The sequence below is a fragment of the Capsicum annuum genome, chromosome 10, assembly GCF_002878395.1.
Source record: "Capsicum annuum cultivar UCD-10X-F1 chromosome 10, UCD10Xv1.1, whole genome shotgun sequence".
Taxonomy (NCBI): Eukaryota; Viridiplantae; Streptophyta; class Magnoliopsida; order Solanales; family Solanaceae; genus Capsicum; species Capsicum annuum.
In genome coordinates this window covers 185525934-185544197 of record NC_061120.1, presented here as the reverse complement: position 1 = coordinate 185544197, position 18264 = coordinate 185525934, and positions in this window count along the sequence as shown.

Sequence of the window (18264 nt, the reverse complement as noted above, 5' to 3'; positions counted from 1 at the left end):
GCAGTCGTCTCTTGGTGCTCAAATCAAGGAAAAGCAGATGTTAGATCTTGTCTTGTTAAGGATCAAGGATGATATAGGTGGGAAAAAGGTGATGGCCTTTGAGATTAGTGGTGATGGTATCTTGTGGTACCAAGAGAGGTTTTGTGTTCCGGACGTCAATGGTTTGCGAGAAAGGATATTTCCTGAGGCATATGATTCATGCTATGTTGTTCACCCTGGTTCAATGAAAATATATCATGACCTCAAGGAGATGTATTGGTGGAATAGTATGAAGAGGGATTTGGCTGATTTTGTGGCCAAGCGTATGGTGTGTCAACAAGTAAAAGTTGAGCACATGAGGCTCGGAGGGTTGTATCAAGATATTGAATTGCCTGAATAAAAGTGGGAGGTGATCAACATGGATTTTGTTACCATCCTTTCTTGGTCTCAAAATTAATTCAACTCAGTTTGGGTCATCATGGATAGGATGGTAAATTCATCTCGCTTTTTGCCAGTGAGGACTAACTTTTTGGCTGAGGATTATGTGAGGTTGTACGAGATTGTGAAGCTGCACGGGGTACTTTTTTCTATCATCTCTGGCCGTGGTACGTAATTTTCATCTCACTTTTGGTGGTCATTTCAGAAAGAGTTAGGGGTTAAGGTTAGTCTGAGTATTTCTTTCCACCGAAAGATGGATGGGAAAATAGAGAGGACTATTCAAATGTTGGAGGATATGCTTCGTGCGTGTGTGGTTGACTATGGTGGTAGTTGGGTTGAGCATGTACCTCTTGTAGAGTTTTCTCCTAACAACAGTTACCATTCTCGCCTTTGTATGGCCTCTTTTGATGCATTGTATAGTAGGAGGTGTAGATATCCTATTGGATGATTCGAGCTTGGTGAGGCAGATATATTTGGCCCTGATTTGGTTTACCAGGCTATGGAGAAGGTGAAGATGATTCTGGATAGGCTTAAGGCTACCCAAACTCGCCAAAAGTCCTATGCAGATGTAAGGCGAAGGGACTTGGATTTTGAGGTTGGGGACAGGGTGTTCTTAAAGATGTCTCCCATGAAGGGAGTAATGTAGTTTGGGAAGAAGGGAAAGCTTAGTCCTCGGTATGTTGTCATGTATATGATTTTGAAGAGGGTTGATAATGTTGCGTATGGATTGGCGTTTCCTTCTAGTTTGAGCTCCATTCTCCCGGTGTTCCACTATGTTGAGGAAATGTGTAGGTGATATTTCATCGGTTGTTTCTTTGGAAGGGTTGGGTATTTCAAATTCTCTGTCTTATGAAGAAATCCTGATTAAGATCTTGGATCATCAGGTTCATCGATTGTGGGCCAAGGATGTGGCCTCGGTAAAGGTCCTTTGGAGGAACCATAAGTTGGAAGAGGCTACTTGGGAAGAGAAAGAGGACATGAAGGCCAAATATTCATTCCTGTTTCCTGCTTAAAAAATTTGTGCGGAATATATATGTTCTTCATCACATCTTTGTTTTCTAACTTAGTTAAAGGAAAGATTGATTTGTTGCAGCTTTGTTTTCTAACTTAGTTAAAGGTCAAAATTGAGGTGATGGGGTGTAAGTCGTTCTTATACTGCTTTGTCCATTATTCAGGGACGAATGATCCAAGTGGAGGAGAATTGAAACACCTTAGGTTCTGGTCCATGGAATTTCCTTCATTTTGAGTCTTCTGGAGATCATATGACTTTGGGTACTAGTCGTATGATAGGGTACGGTTTAGGGTCCTCATCTCGTATGTTTATTAGTGTAGTTTTGTTGGTTTCTGTCCATGGTACGAATGGATTATGCTAGTTGTATGTTAGGGTACTAGTGGTATGATGCCAATCATGTGATGTCCTATGTCTGGCCTAGGTGATTCTATTCTGCATAAGGTATAGTTCTAGGAGTACTTGTCGTATGGTTAGATACGATTTAGCCTTGGTGGTCGTATGTTGGACAATCTTGGGGTCCAAGGGATATGTAGGGTATGAGGGTGGGTACCACTCGTATGGTAGGGTACAGTTGGAGGGGGTGTGGTCGTACCTTCCTATAGGAATTTTATATAGTTTAAGTTGAGGGTATTCTGGACATTCCCCTCTCAACCTCTTATGAATCCACGACTTAAAACACTATTGGGACTTAACCTCTTAACCTCTTCTAATCTTAAACACTTAAAACTCTCTCTAAACTCTCTCAAGCTCTTGGGTTAAGCAAAGGCAAAGGTTTTCTTCACGGTGGTCAATTAAGGCTCTAAAAGGTGATTTCTCTCCGTCTTCTTCATAATCTAAGGCATGTTACTCCTCCCTCATTGTTAGTTCAATTAAAGGAATGATTTAATGTATGGTGTTCATGGTGTAATTGTGGTATAGTTTTGGGTTTTGAATTATATGTTGGGGGTTTTGGTTATAAATGGTTTGGTTATGGTTTTCCCATGTTTTACTTATGGGTTTTATGTTATAATGGTGGTTTGAATATGTGGTTGCATGGGAATGGTTAATTGGTACCTGGTTTTGGTTTTGGAAACTATATTCCCTCAACATGTTTGATAAAATGCCTATGAGAATGCTTTCGTTACAATGTTGAACTTTAATTGAAAACTTTGCATGGTATAAAGTGGTAATGGAACCCTAAATTGGTTTGGATGATTTTAAATGGTTAATGGTAAGGTATTGGTGGTCATGTTTATGATTTATTTGAAAGCCTTGTAGGGTACGTGGGAATCCCCAAGCAAACATATTAATGAACAACTTGCGGGGTACATGGGAATTCCCCAAGTAAACTTAATAATAATGGCATCTTCGAGTACATGGGAATCCTTTAAAAGGTTGGCTAAGGACATTGCTAGCAAGCTATAATCGGTATGATGATACCACTTTTTATAGCCTTGGTTAATAATAAATGGAATTGGTGGTTTGGTTGTGTGCTAATGGTTTAAATTAGGCAATAATGGCGAGGTGTGATAGCTAACCGTGAAGGTGTGAGTCCAATAGATGGACACTGGAAACTCATGTTTGCTGACACGAGGATTGGTCATAGAGACCATACACTTATGGGGTACACGGGAATCCCCTAAGTTATACTTGTAAATATGTATCATGGAGGGAAAAGGGTACACGAGAATCCCCTACCCTTATGGTATCTCAGGTTCGTGCGGCTACACGATAGAGCCCCGTTCAGGGGATAACACTGGACCCATATAGCCCGTGGGTGGTTCTAGGATGGTTAAGCTACACATACCCAGGTTAATAATTTTAAAGGCATGCTAGACCCGGTTCTTTTTCCCGGCATGGATTATATATATGTATGATTGTGAATGCATATGGTTGTTTACTTGGTTTTAAAGGTTGGCTTTTTTTTTATCCTTATTTTTAGTGTATGCCAGCGTTCACCTGCTAACCCATCTTTAAGCGCTGTATTCCCACGTGATACAGGAATCAGCCGTTCTACTCCCCTACTCAGTGATCGAATTCGAGATTAGCTTGTGTTGGAATAAAGTGGTGAGCTTCCATACTTCGAAAGGATCCATTTCATGTTGTGGATTTTTTACACACTTTAAGTAGGATGACTCATGTTTGCTTGAAAGATGTATCTTACCCTTGAGTCCGAACGATCACTTGATACAACTGAGGTCTAGTCGAAGCTGCTGGAATGTGCTCTACACTCAACAAAAGGAACGACATATGTAGTATTAGCACAAAAGTACTATGTACTATTAGGTCATCAGTAAACTCAAAATAATAAGTACGAACACATAACCAACACTTTGTAAATAAGTGCAACCATGTAACACTTATCATTTATGCTTTTACTTAGTCTTTGTTAATAGTACCAATAAATTAGACATGTATACGACAATACATGCAGTTCACTAAGTCAATATCATGACCAACAGTAATAAACCCAACCTTTCCACAATTACACTTTTCAATAGACCTTAATAAGTAATTACACAATTCAAGTGTGTCAATATTTCAGATCACTCATGGATCCAAACAACAACAATAGTATCAACTAGTTCACTCAAGGATCCCAACATATCAATAACAACATAGCCCGATCTAATCAAGGAACTGTCAAACTCATCAATGTTGTGTACACACATGCTATGGGCCTTATGATTGTGAACTATCCACTACCCGTAGGGACCGAGTTTAGTCAATGTTCTAAATAACCCTGAAATCTAGTGTTTGCCACCCTTATCCCAAAATAATATTATACCACCCTTGTTCTAACATCCCTACACTCATACTCCCTGAATTCCACCAACTCTGTGACTATGACCTTTACCGATTTATCTCATACTATCAACTCATATCACAAAAAGTACAATCACAAGGTGAAATAAGACAACCACACTTACACTTTAAATAATATTTATTATTCACTTTTTATAGGTGATAAAACACTTGTAATATCATCCAACAAGTCAATATATTCACAACATATATTGCAACAAGTAAATGAAGAGGCAGTTAAAATGCACACATAAATTAAATTGAGTTTCAGCTATAATTCAACCATCGCCTACCTCAATCCAAGCTTCCACTTGATCTAATGAACTTGAGCTTTGCTCTTTCTTACAATTTCAACTTGATTGTGTTCTATAAATAACAATACAACTAACATTCAAGCAGTGACTTACCAATTACAAGGATTATAACCTAACCCCATAATCCTAAGGCCAAATAATGATCATTTCCTTATTCTTGATTTTTTCTACCTTTATTCCACCTTAATCCTACCAATTTTATGCTTATAAAGATTAATTCTAAAAATACAACCATAATTTATTTGTTTTTAATCAAAACCTAAGGATTTCATCTTATTTTCACTAGATAACACTAGAAATTTAGCCTAGGTCAAGTCAAATCCTCCCCCATGCTCAAAACTAAGTGATTCTAAGGATTAATGATATTGGGAGGATTTGTACACACGCTTGTCGTGTTTTACCTATTTTTGATTGAGTATTAAGAATGATAATTATGTTTAGTTGGTTGTTTTGAATTAATACTCAAAATAGCAAACTAGCTAATATGATTAGGTGATTTATAGGAAATTGTTGTGGAAATCGACCCATGAAAGCACGAAGAAAGGTTCAGTTCTTTTGGAGCAACTTTGGATAAAATTTCGGGCAAAAACAAAGTTTGTGCTATAAGAGGTGCATGGCCCCAACACCCAAACATTAGCAGACCAAAATTTAGATTGATATGAGATTGTACTATCATCAGTTGTAAATAAGAGCTTCAGATATTCTTAAGATAATTTTCAAGATCCATTATAGCCATTATGAGTATTTGGTGCTCCTTAACACCCAAACTCAAGAACACTAAAGTTGGTGCTATGTAGTGCTGTAATGCCCTGATTATCTGAATCGGAACGCTACACGATGCTCATGACCCCGAAGGACCACAAGCTAACTCATGACTGATATATGTACCTGTACACTGCATAATATATAAATATAAATACTGAAACATGAAATGAAGGCTATAAGGTTCAATACTGAACATAGTTTGAGTAATAAAAATATCTAAATAAAGAGGTATCACAATACCAAAATAGAACTGAAATACTGAAGTCTGAATCTAGTCTGCGTCTAGTCTGAAAGCCTCTACTGTCTGAATAATCTGAATAAAGAGCTGATGGAACATGTCCCCAACTAACTCTAACTAATGAACTAATCAATGAGAAGATAAAGAAATAATCATGTCTTCAAAGGTTGAGGACTCACTTCTAACTCTGACTGCTAAAATCTGCAATGCTATTGCTACTTTGAAACTCATGCCTCCAAACCTATGGCATAAAATAAAATATCATAGCGCGAATGCGTCAGTACATCTGAATGTACGGAGTATACGAGTGAGGTAGGCTAAATACAAAGGGTTTATATGCTTGAACAATGCTAACTGATATGAACGTGAGAATACATACATGCATAAGTAACTATAACTGAATTCGTGGTGATACTGACTACTGAGTCTGAATGCTAACAACATGAGTTTACTAATACTGAGATACTGAATAGATGAACGACTATTTTTGACAGTTTGAATTATGAAGAACTGGTCTGATTGGCTGTGTCTAATAGTTCTGAAATTGAATACTGATAATGTAAGCTATGATGATTGATCTAACTGATATAACTGTGATGATCGGCCTAACCAATGTAACTAATACTGAGCGACTGTATTTGACAGTCTAAATCCTTTAATAATGATTAAGAGTGACTAAGCTTGAGATCAGGCCTAACTAACTGGTGATCTTTGGAACTGATATTGAGAATACTCAACTGAATCTGAGACTGAGATCAAGCCTATCTGATGGTTGACCTCTGTAAGTACTGATACTGAATAACTTTATGTTAGAACAAGCCTATCTAGCGGGTGGTATATGAATCTATGGAACTATCTGAGTTCCTTACTGAAATTAATGACTGTATCTGACAGTCCTGATTTTTGAGTTCTACTCTGAAGACTAATACTAAAACTGTAACTATGGGAGTGCTTACTTAACCGACATGTCCCGAATCTGAACTGGTGGGGTCCAACCTGTAACCCCAGTTAGAAGGGTGTGAATACCATGCCATGGGTAAAGACCTCTCTGGTCAAGCCTATATGACAGGTGACCCTCATAGGAAGTCAAGCCTAAGGCAGTATAATAGTCAAGCCTATATGACGGGTGACTCTTATATCCTACGTTGGCTACGCAGTTCTGGAGTTTAGGGATTGCTCCTAACGACTTTGCCTCTCTGACAGGGAGCCGCAATTCCTGTACTCACTCAGTGCTAGCTCCTACTCCCAACTGAAAGACTCTGAATTGATTCTTAGAACTTGTACTTGAACTGAACTGAATCTGTTACTGAGTTTCTTACTTGACTGAGCTGACTGAGTTCACTTGGTTTCGTTATCTGACAGAATACTACTAAATCTATTACCTGGCTGAATGATACTAAGTTCTGAATTGCATTCTTGAATGCTACTGAGATCTGAGCTGAGTACTGAACTGAAGCTGGAATGTTAACGATACTTAGATTACTGAGATTTCTTAAGTTCTATAACTGTCTGAGAGTTCTAAATTCTGTAACTGACTGAGTTCTACTGATCATAGCACGACTGAGACTACTTGAGATTGACTCGGTTTTAGGCACAGAACTATATTTTTCGGGTACAAGTACCTCCAGGACTCGATGGAAGGAAACTGACACACATGATGCTTCTTGATCATAGGAATAACATCCACAATTCATAATACAATAAGTAGGGGATTTCATACAACACTTGGTTCTCAACACCTTATACATGAAATGGAATACATATAACATGGGTATACTTGCATACCTCAATATCATGGACATTCCATATCATAACAACAACCCATAACAACAACACATATCAATAACATGGAATTCATGTGGAAATATAAGGAATAGAACATGGACTTGTCATTTAAGCACTATTAAGTTATAAAAACATGGATTCTATCATTCTTGGCATTTTATCAAATACCTTACATGCACAACTTTGGACATAGGTGTAATTATCAATTTGACAATCTTAATCTATTCAAAATTCATGGGTTTCAACTAACCTACTCACATGCTTCATGAAAAACACATCAAGATACAACCTTGAATCCAAACAACAATCAACATGAATATAGTCATAACACAACAAGGAAATCATAATTTATAATTTAAAACATGATTCTTGAGCTCCATGGATAGATCCATGGATGAACACTACACATACCTTATATTGAAGATCCGTGAAAACTAGTGGTGCAATCGGCTTGAATCTTGAAAGAGATCTAATGTTTCTTTAAGGTTCTTGAAGAAATCCTTAGGATTGTTCTTGATTTTTATTGACTAGCATTTAACCCCTTTGGGAGAGAATGTTCTTGTTTTTGAGGAGATGATCTTAAGAGAAAACCTTAATCTTGTGGTTGAGAGTGTAAGAGAGGGTTTTTGAGATGTTTAACTAAAGAAAAATAGGAGAAAGTTACGTCCCTTGAGGGTTTTATGTCGTGGGAGGTGAAGGAAAAAGAACAAAATACCCTTACTAAACCGCTTCCCAGTTACTGAAAATCTAAGGTTGACGACATTTGTGATAGGCCGTCAAACTTGTGATAAGCCATCATAAATGTCGTCACTGGGGGGCTGGAATTGATGGATTTCTGCCTAAGGCTGACGACATTCATAATAAGTCATCACACTTGTGATAACTTATCAGAAATATCATCACTGGGGGATAGATTCTTCCTAAGGCTGACGACGCTTGTGATAAGTCGTCACACTTGTGATAAGTTATCATGAATGTCGTCACTCAGTTTTCCAGGCTGGCATGCTGGAGTAAAATAGGTATAACTTTTTGCTCCGTTATTAGATTTGGACGAAATTGGTATCATTGGAAAGATAATTCAAAGAGATTTTATTTAACATATACTAGGTCCTCTAATTCGATATACATAAGGAGTTATGGCCAATTGAATTTGACCCATGTTTTGACGCTCACTAAAACTTGAACGATAGGAAAGCTTGCAACTTGTCCTTAAGTTAGGGGACCTCTATGATCTTAATTCATTCTCAAATAGATTCTCACACTGTATAATTAATTAACACACTAATTTTATTTAGTATTCGAGGCTTTTGGATCATCTACGCATATGAATAATGGATTTTCATTCTAGTCCAAAATGTTGGGTGTTACAAGCGCCTAGCGACAAGGCCTATTCAGAACGTGTTTTTTTAACTTTTTTTCAATTCAAAACCTAATAGGACGGGGGCTACTACTACTATATAAATCCTTTCTCCATATTTTTGAAGGAGGTTGTTCATTATTTTTTGAGGCAAAAAATTCAGAGCAAGGTTCACTTTTAGGTTTCTGTTCTCTCTAATTTCTTAATCTCTTCTCTTGATAAAAATATCAAATTATTGTGTTTTTATTATAGCTTAATTTCAAGTTGGTATTTGTTATTTATCATATTTTGTTGTTCTTGCATTCTTTCTCTTACTATTTTAAAGATTCACGACCTTTAGATAAAGTTCATAAATCTTGTGTGGTCCTGAAGGAGTAACATTATATTAATAGAAAGATTATACGAGATGGGCTCTCATCTCTAAGAAATAGAGATTAGATTCACGGTTAGGATAGGAGTATACCTACTTGCCCCATTTGTTATAATACAAAATTTGCTCCATTTGTTCTAATACAAAAAGATACAAAAATGCATACAAATTAAATCATCACTTCCCCGCTCAACGATGTGGTTGTGAGGCTAGTACAAATAGACTATTAGATGCTCTAAAAACCATTACCATGATATTAACCCTGTAAATCAACAACTAAGATGCATAAATTAACCAACGATATCGAATGATTTAAATGATTGTTCAGTATGCCTTCACCTTGGGATCTTCGTTAATATTGTTTACAACACTTTCAATTATGCTCTAGTTTTATTATTATTGTTAGAATTACAAAAACCAACAACTTCTTTGGTTTCAAATTGCACATGTCTAATTTTATAGTACTACTTGAATTTGATGATTTTCTAAGTCACAAGGTACCGTGGGTTTGATATCCGTCTCGTAAGAGCCACTTTATTACTTGTACGACCACGTACAATTATGTATGTTTTTGGACAGAATACATTTTTTGCACCGTTGCTTGAGACTTAAAAAATTATCAAATTTGTAACAGTTAGTTTTACTATTTTAATTGATAAGTGCTAACAATTTGGAATTAGTCAAAGATCTTGCCGGTGCATATTTGAAATTATAGCAAGCTCGTAAGGAAAGGGATTTGGTTGAACCACATCCTGAACCTGAGCGACACTTGTATTATTTGTGGAGAGAAGTAACGTTCTATATCCCATACTACAAGTTCAGTAGGATCAAAAGGACGAGGTTGCTCATAAAGTAATAATTGCAAGACTAGTTCACGATGTGGCAATCCAACTTGCTTCAAATATTACCTCCAGCTTCTGCAGACCGGAGCCAATAGGTAGATTCCAATTAAAGTAGAATATGGTGAAATTGTTGCACTCCAATTGTGTGACAACCCAAATGATCGCGAGTGACACCTACACTAATCTTTTAGTGGCCATCTAACCCAAACCTTTATCCAATCATTTAGTCAATATTGAAATGAGGTTATCATCATCATTTAGCCAATATTGAAATGAGGTTATCATAAAAACCAACTTAATTCAAAACTAACCCGAAGTCATCGTACAAGAATTCTAGAACAAAAATCATGTCTAAAAGAAATTTCCAAAATAACAAAAAGTGAAGAGTGTATATTTTTCTGAAAGAAAGAAAAGAACTAATGGGATGAACCATGGCAATCTAGAGATGGTGTACTTACCCTTGAATCGTGATCAACTATCAAATGCTAGAGATAAGGTCGTGTCTATCCCTCTAAAACACTTTCTGCACTCAACAAAAGAAGAGTACATGGTAGTATCAGTACAAACCTATTTACTGATAGGTGTAATAGACTAACTCAATTTAATAGCATGTATACAATATAAATTAAATGGCAAGTAGACATGCATCAACACATAATCAGTAATTCAATGAATTAACAAATACATTAATGATGGGCCAAACAGTGCTTACAAACAAGCCCCATAACCATCAAGAGTATCAACTATATCATAAACAACCATGAAATCAACAATAATACCATAACTAATTACTATGTCCATCTCAACCTCGCAATTAGTACACCATTAGCTCGTTATCAACTTATTAAACTATACAATCCCTCAAAATCTACAGTAGTATGTACACATATATTAAGGGACTTATTTCTACCCAACTAGTCATGACCTTCATGGGACAATCTAAGTCCATGTACTATATTGGCGTGGTACCCGATTCTCCATAAACAAGTAATATCAATATCCATATTCATACCGGTGAGATACCCGATCCTCTAAAACTATGTTATATAAATTTTATCAAATTCACGCTATCTCTCAGGATATAATACGATTACTAAATTTACAAGTGCACTAAATGATAAGTCAATTCGACTAAGTTTAATTTTCAATGATTATTCATACAAGTGTCAACAATCTAAATATCATCAAATTTTAGTATGTCTGAATACCAATCAACAAGTATCTAATTTAAGAGAATATACAATTAAATTGAGTCTAAACTTTAGTTAAATCATAACCTACCTCAATAGAAGAACCTGAATGCAAGCTAATTTACAAGGGCCTTGCCTTTCTGTAAAGTATCTGAATGGTCAAAATCTATTCAATTACATAAGCCCCATAAGATTATGAATCCAGTGACACTCATATTATAAACTTACCCTAAAACCCTACTTTGTAAAAGTTATGACCGATAGAAAACCACATGAGAATATTGAGAGCCTAAGCTAACAAAAGTTCATGAAGCAGTGACTACCTAAAAATAATCTACCTCCAATCATTAATTCCCAATGATATATACATCATTAGATGGTCATTATTCATGTCCACTAATTTAAGAAAAAAAAAGAGTAGCAATTTGACAAAATTATTTCTTTACAACTTTAATGCCAATAGTCCGTTTACGATAAAAGAAAATTTTGAGGCTAAGAAAGTATACCGCATGCTACTAATAGTGAATCAATCTAACAATTCTAACCAAGATCACCTTATTTCTTTGTCCAAGATATCTCGTACTTGAAGCTATGCATTGGAAAAAGGAAGAAAAACTATTGCTACTGTCTTGCCCTCTTTCCCCACACTCTCTAATGCTATTATTATTGTTATTATTATTGTTGTTGTTGTTTTAGGTGTTGTTGACCCCCAATTTTGACCTTCAATAATCCTCTAAGGCTGTTCTTTTATTAAAATTATTAATTTTAAATATTAATATTTTTATGTATTATTTTGATATCAAATAAATAACGATGTGTCAGATTCATGGTTTTAAGTTATATGATTTATTTTTATCATTTTTCTTACACACACACACACACACACATATATACATAATTTTGTTAGTATTTATTAAATTATTTTTGTAGATATTCCTGCTCATAATTTTACAAATACATTGTCTATTATTGTTATTATTATTTATTTCAAATTTTATTACCAACAATTTTATATAATACGTTTATACGTAACATTAATTTTGCATACGCAGTTTCTTTTAATATCGACATCTTATTATTTTTTTTATTTTTATTATTTTATCATTATTATATTTATTAAATTAGCAGCCCTAATTCAACTCAATTTCCCAATTTATTTATTTTCTAGTCATTTTGTATCAAGCTTGTGTCAATTTTAGCCCAATTTTGACGTAATTTTAAATCTCAACTTTAATTACAGTCGTTGATCATATTAAATCCTCCCTTGATATAAATAGTCCCAAACACCCAAAACCCCAATTTATTTTTTACCCAAACAGCTGCATCTTTTCCCATCTCTCTTTTCTCTCTCTCATTTTTCCTCAATTAGTCACGCCACCATCGATGGACTGCGACTACCAACACCGACGCCTCCTCATCTCTTTTCATGCTCATTTACTTCTTTCTCCCTTTTCCACTGGTGACCTCTTTCCAGCCGCCATTCTAGCCATTGGCGATACCTCTCCTTTCTTTTAAACCAGCGCCACCAGCCGTCACTGCACAATTGCTGTGCAGCCAGTGAGAAAACCAGCGAACACCTTTAGCCCGCCAGTCGCATTGCCACTATGTCTCCTCTCCAGCGTGCCGCTTCTTTCACCGATGACAAGCAGTCATAGCCTCTCCATTCTCCACCACATTCAGTCGTCACTACTGTTTATTCGTGTCGTACTCTTTGTCCTTCCTCTTCTCTGACAAACAATAACTCCAACGACCACATACCACCAAAAAAAGTTAAATACCCTACCACCACATCATTGGCCTATTTTTCATTGAAAACTGATGGATTCTCAAGAACCCATCCCCAAGTTTAATTTTATGCTCAAATTTCAATTATCGTTTACTCTTTTCGATAAATTTGTGGTTTGAAATGAACGAAACTTGATTGAGATTTTTTTATTTGATTTGCTGGGATTGTTAACCTGCTTAGACTATTATATATGAACAACCTCAATTTTAGCTTTGAATGAACCCTTGTCTGTGTTGGAAATTGATTTTACATCTGGTAACATAGTTCGTGTTGAAATTAGATGACTTTTGGTACTGATTTTCTTGATAAATTTGAATGTTCTCCTTATTTAATTTTAGCATGTCTCTATTTGGAATATTCTGTAATATTTGTATCAATTATGTTTGAGAATATATTGATTGAACCGCATGATCAATTATAGAATTGAAAAAACTTTTGATAGTTTTGATCTATTTTACATCCATTTGATTTGATTATATGTCTTTTAAGAAAATAACAGATTGTATAGTATAATTTTCATCCAAATTAACTTTTGAATTTTGATTCATTTGGTAATTTTGGATTGATTTGGATTGAAACAACTTGATTGCTTAAGTAAAATCCTATGACTCTCGCTTTCTCTTATTTTCTTTCTTAATTAGCGTCTGTCAACCTAATTATATGCTAGTCTAAAATAAAATTGACCTTGATTTACTTGTAATACTTATCAATTAAGGAAATAGGATAATCTTGTTGATTGATTTCCTTTCCTTAATTCTTTTGTTGACTGATTTTCACTCTATTATTTGAATTGGGATAAATTTATTTATTGGTTAATTATGGTAAACTGAGACGCTTTTTTAATATGATTGATTTAATTTTCTCTTTAAAAAGAAGATTGGATATTATTGATGATCTGCTTCCTCTTTTAATTTCCTGATTCTCTCTTAATTTATTCTCTTCTTTTTAATTGATTTCCAATTTCTTATATAAAAACATAATTTTTCTCTACTATTTTTACACAGACATCAGTGATACTCCCTCTTCTCTTTAACAACTTTTAAATTTTTATTCTCTCTACACAAAAGAAAGACTCTTTTAAGCATCAATTATTTTGACAAATAAATATATACTTTTAATCCTATCTTGTGTGCTTCAAGTGTTCACTCTTGGTTTATGATGCTTGTCTTGTTATCAGTTAGTTTTTCTGTTTATTTTTTATTATTAACTAGTACGTCTCTATCGATGCAATCTTCAATATTCGTGTGGTGCTTTTCTTCTAGCTTAGAGAGCATGCCTATATAACTAAATGTTGAAATAATATCATGCTCCCTTCATGTCTATCTGTTTCACTATGGTTGTTGTATGTGTTTGTGTGTATTTGAATATTTTAATTATGTTTAACAGGTTTTTGGATTGAAAAATAGAGAAGAGTCTCCTCGAGATTCAAAGATTTTGGAATTTCTTCAATCTTCACTTTTTGGTCTAGTTTATTTTCACTCTTGGCTTGTAATAATTTTTGTACAAATATTGATGTAATAATAAAATTATGAGATATTTACGGGGGGTGGGGGATGGGGGGCGGGATTTATGTGCTTATATGATTACATGAATCACTTAGGCAAACCTTTAATATAGGATCAGTAACAAACTTATTTTGTCACCTAGAAATCCTGCTTTTAGGAGTCTCAATGAACTTTCAATAGATTAAATTAAGATCAAGCATGTCAATTTAACCTTTAGCATGTATAATTAATGCTCAACATTGATATTTATTTTACTGCATGTTTTTTTAACTCCTAGCATGTAAGATTATTTTTCAGTATAATAAAAATTAATTCCCAACATATAAAACTTATCTGCCAGCATACTAATATAAATTTTTAGCATATAAAATCACTTTTCAGAATATTAATATTAATTTTCAGCATATAAAAATAATTTTCAAGCATATTAACATTATTTTTCAGCCTTAAAAAATCAATTTCCAGCAATTGGAAACAATTTTTAGCATTAATAAAATAATTTTCAGCATTTTGTCACTTTTGAGCATATTGAAATTGAGTTTTCAATATTAAAAAAAGTTTTCAGCATGTCAACATTATTGTTAGCACATCTAAAATAAGGGCTACATATTAATTTTCAGGATATTTTTAGGTAGTTTTAGAATATTTAATTTGTTTGTTGACATGACAATCAATCCCCCAACATATACTGGATAATTTTTAACTAGAAGTCATTTTTTTAAATAAAAAATCATGTAAAATTTTTAGCTTGTTATTTTGACTGATTTTATTTATAAAATACTCGATTTCAATGAGTCCATCATATTTATTTATATCTTTAAATGCTTTAAAAAATGTCAACCCGTCTTTGAACACTAGAAATCATGCATATAGGTTTTATGTGAAACCTAATCAACCTTATTTAGTCAAGAGGCGTATGTGAAAACATTGTATGCAATGTGCTTGTCTAATGTTCTTGATTTGATGCATTTTATGTCTAATTAGGAAGCCTAGTTTTATTTGTCTAGATCCCAAATCCAAAATACAAAAGTCCAATGCCTCTTGGAGGATAAGTTGGGGCGGTAGGCATCCTAGAGGCGTTAGTTTTATCCTTTCTTTTTTTAGAACGCCTTTACGTTTAACAACAAAACTAGGTGGGGGGGGGGGGTAGACATCCGAAGATGATGGTAATCCAGGCATAATTCGACAATGCGACATATGATATTGTCACTCGCTAATAACCTGGCTGCTGGTTAATGAGTCGGGTAATAATTAATAAGTTGGTGTTGATCCAAATAAAACAAAATAAATCCTTTGTCCAATCTTACGAATGCTTTTTTCTTCTTTCTTTACTTTATATGTTTATTTGCTTGGGGTAGCTTAGGTTCTTTAATTTAATATAAATATTTGTTATAAATTGTGTCGTTTCTATCTCCTCGCTTATCCTATTTACATTGTTTCTTGTGTTGTTTTATCGTCATTTAGGTAATTAATAATTCAAAATAATTAAATAACATTTCTTGTTTATTCATTACTTTATCACTTAATTAATATTAAGTTTATAAAATAACCGACCTTTGCTTGTCATATAGAATCCCCACGTAAAATATGAATTCAGTCGGGAACCACATTTGTGAACCTTGAAAGGTGGCTAACCCCATTCTTTCGAGGTAATTTAAACCCTTACCCAATTTCTAATGCAGTAGACTAATTAACCAATTTGTAATTAGCCTAGAATGGTGTCCTAATGCATCTTAATTTGTTAGGTGACGACTCTTCACTCTTTAACCATCCCAAAAGAGATTTGTCACGTCAAACCCGTTTTTCGCAAAAAAATAAGGCGTGACAATTGTTATTATTTTTGTCAAACGGTTCCACTTAAGTTTATTTTATACATGGGTCACATGAAATAAAATTGTAAATTTGACCCATTAACGACCAACTAAAATAATGTCTAAAATAACTAAAACTTCAAATAGATTCTCGAAATTTACTCGAAACCCCGTAAAAGCAAATTGAATATGTAAATTAAATAAAAAGCACACTCTAAACCAATTAAAAATGTTAAAATACCAATTTGAGGTCGTCTTGACCAAAGATTGACTCTGTTCAAGCTTAATTTTGTTAAAACTAAAGAACCCAACTAATGACTTAAATCACTTTTAAATACATCGAGAATCGATACTATCCATACTCGCAAGTCATAAATTATGTATACAAACTTCGGGAGAGCCAAACTGGGAAACACAAGTAAAATTCACAAAACGACTAGGAGGGTCGTTACATCAGATACCAATTAAATAATCGTTCATCCCCGAATAGAAAAATAAGAAATAAGAAGAGAAAATAAAGAAATACCTAAATGAACAAAAAAATATGGATACTTTCTACACATGTCTACGTCGGTCTCCCAAGTGGACTCCTCAATATGAAGATTCTTTCACTGGACCTTCACAACTGTAATCTCCTCGGTCCTTAACTCACAAACATCTCTATAAAGAATAACAACAACTTCTTCTTCATAAGAGAGGTTTCTATCTAAAAAGATTGAATCCTAATGAATTATGTAATTACCATAACCATGAAATTCTTCAACATAGATACATGAAATACGGGATGAACTATCGTCAAACTCAGAGAAATTCAAACCTATAGGCCATAGGCTATTCATACTAACGAATCTTAAATGGTCCAATATATCTTAGACTAAGCTTACGTCACTTCCCAAAATGCATAACACCCTTGATGGGTGAAACCTTGAGCAATACTTGCTCACCTTTCATAAACTACATATCTTTCACTTTTCTATTCGAATACTCTTTTTGCCTACTTTGAGCCGCTATAAGTTTTTCCTTGATGAACCTAACCTTCTCCAATGAATCTCTCAACATACTAGTACCCGATCGTATCACTGCAACAATATTAACCATCCAATGGCAGATCTACACCTCTTCCCATACAACCTATAACGCTCCGAGAGTATACCCTGGGCGCCAAACGGTGCTTACAGTCCTGGGGAATCACAAGCTAACCCATGAAATGGTACCTACTGTGAGCACTAGGTAAAACTAATAACAAAATATAATATGTGGAATTTAACTGAGGAATGCCATAAGGTTTTAAATCATTGTTCTGATAATGACTGTAAAACAATGCGGATAATACTGATAAAATTGATGACAATGACAACTGAAAACTAAAGACTGACTAGCGATCTGTAATACTCTGAAAAGCCTCTAATGACTGACTGTGGCACTGAAGGGACAAACCCCTAATTAATTCCAACTAAATAGAAAATACTGAAACTGATAAAGTAAGCTGAGGTAAATAAACCATGTACTCAAAGTATAAGGATTCACCACTGCTACAACTGATAATCTGGTATGTCTATGCACGATCAGGGAACTGAGCAGCCAAACCTATGATATTAGACATCATAGCGCAAGAAATAAGTATGCGATCGGTACTTTGAATGTAATGGTATGCTAAATGAGGTTAGGCTGTTATGCATGGTTTATGTGCATAAATAATAATTGACTGAACGAATAGCATGGGATAACTGATCATGAAGTAATAACTAGCTGAATAATATGAGATAATTGAGTAAACATGCATTAAGTAGAGACTGAATGGTTAGCATGAGATTACTCAATATAAATATATGAAAGCTGGAAAATCTGAGAATGCATAAAAACTGTAAAATCTGAGAATGCATGACTAAGCATATGATATGATTCTGAAAATAGTTTGTAAATTGAAAATACTGAAATCTGATAACTGAATAACTGATATATGTATGCTATGGTCAAGCAAACCTAAAACTGAATACAGAACTGAATGTTGGACTGAGACTGTGAGAGCTATCATCTAACCGACATGCCCTAATGAGCAAATTTGTGGTCCAACCCGTAAACCTCAAA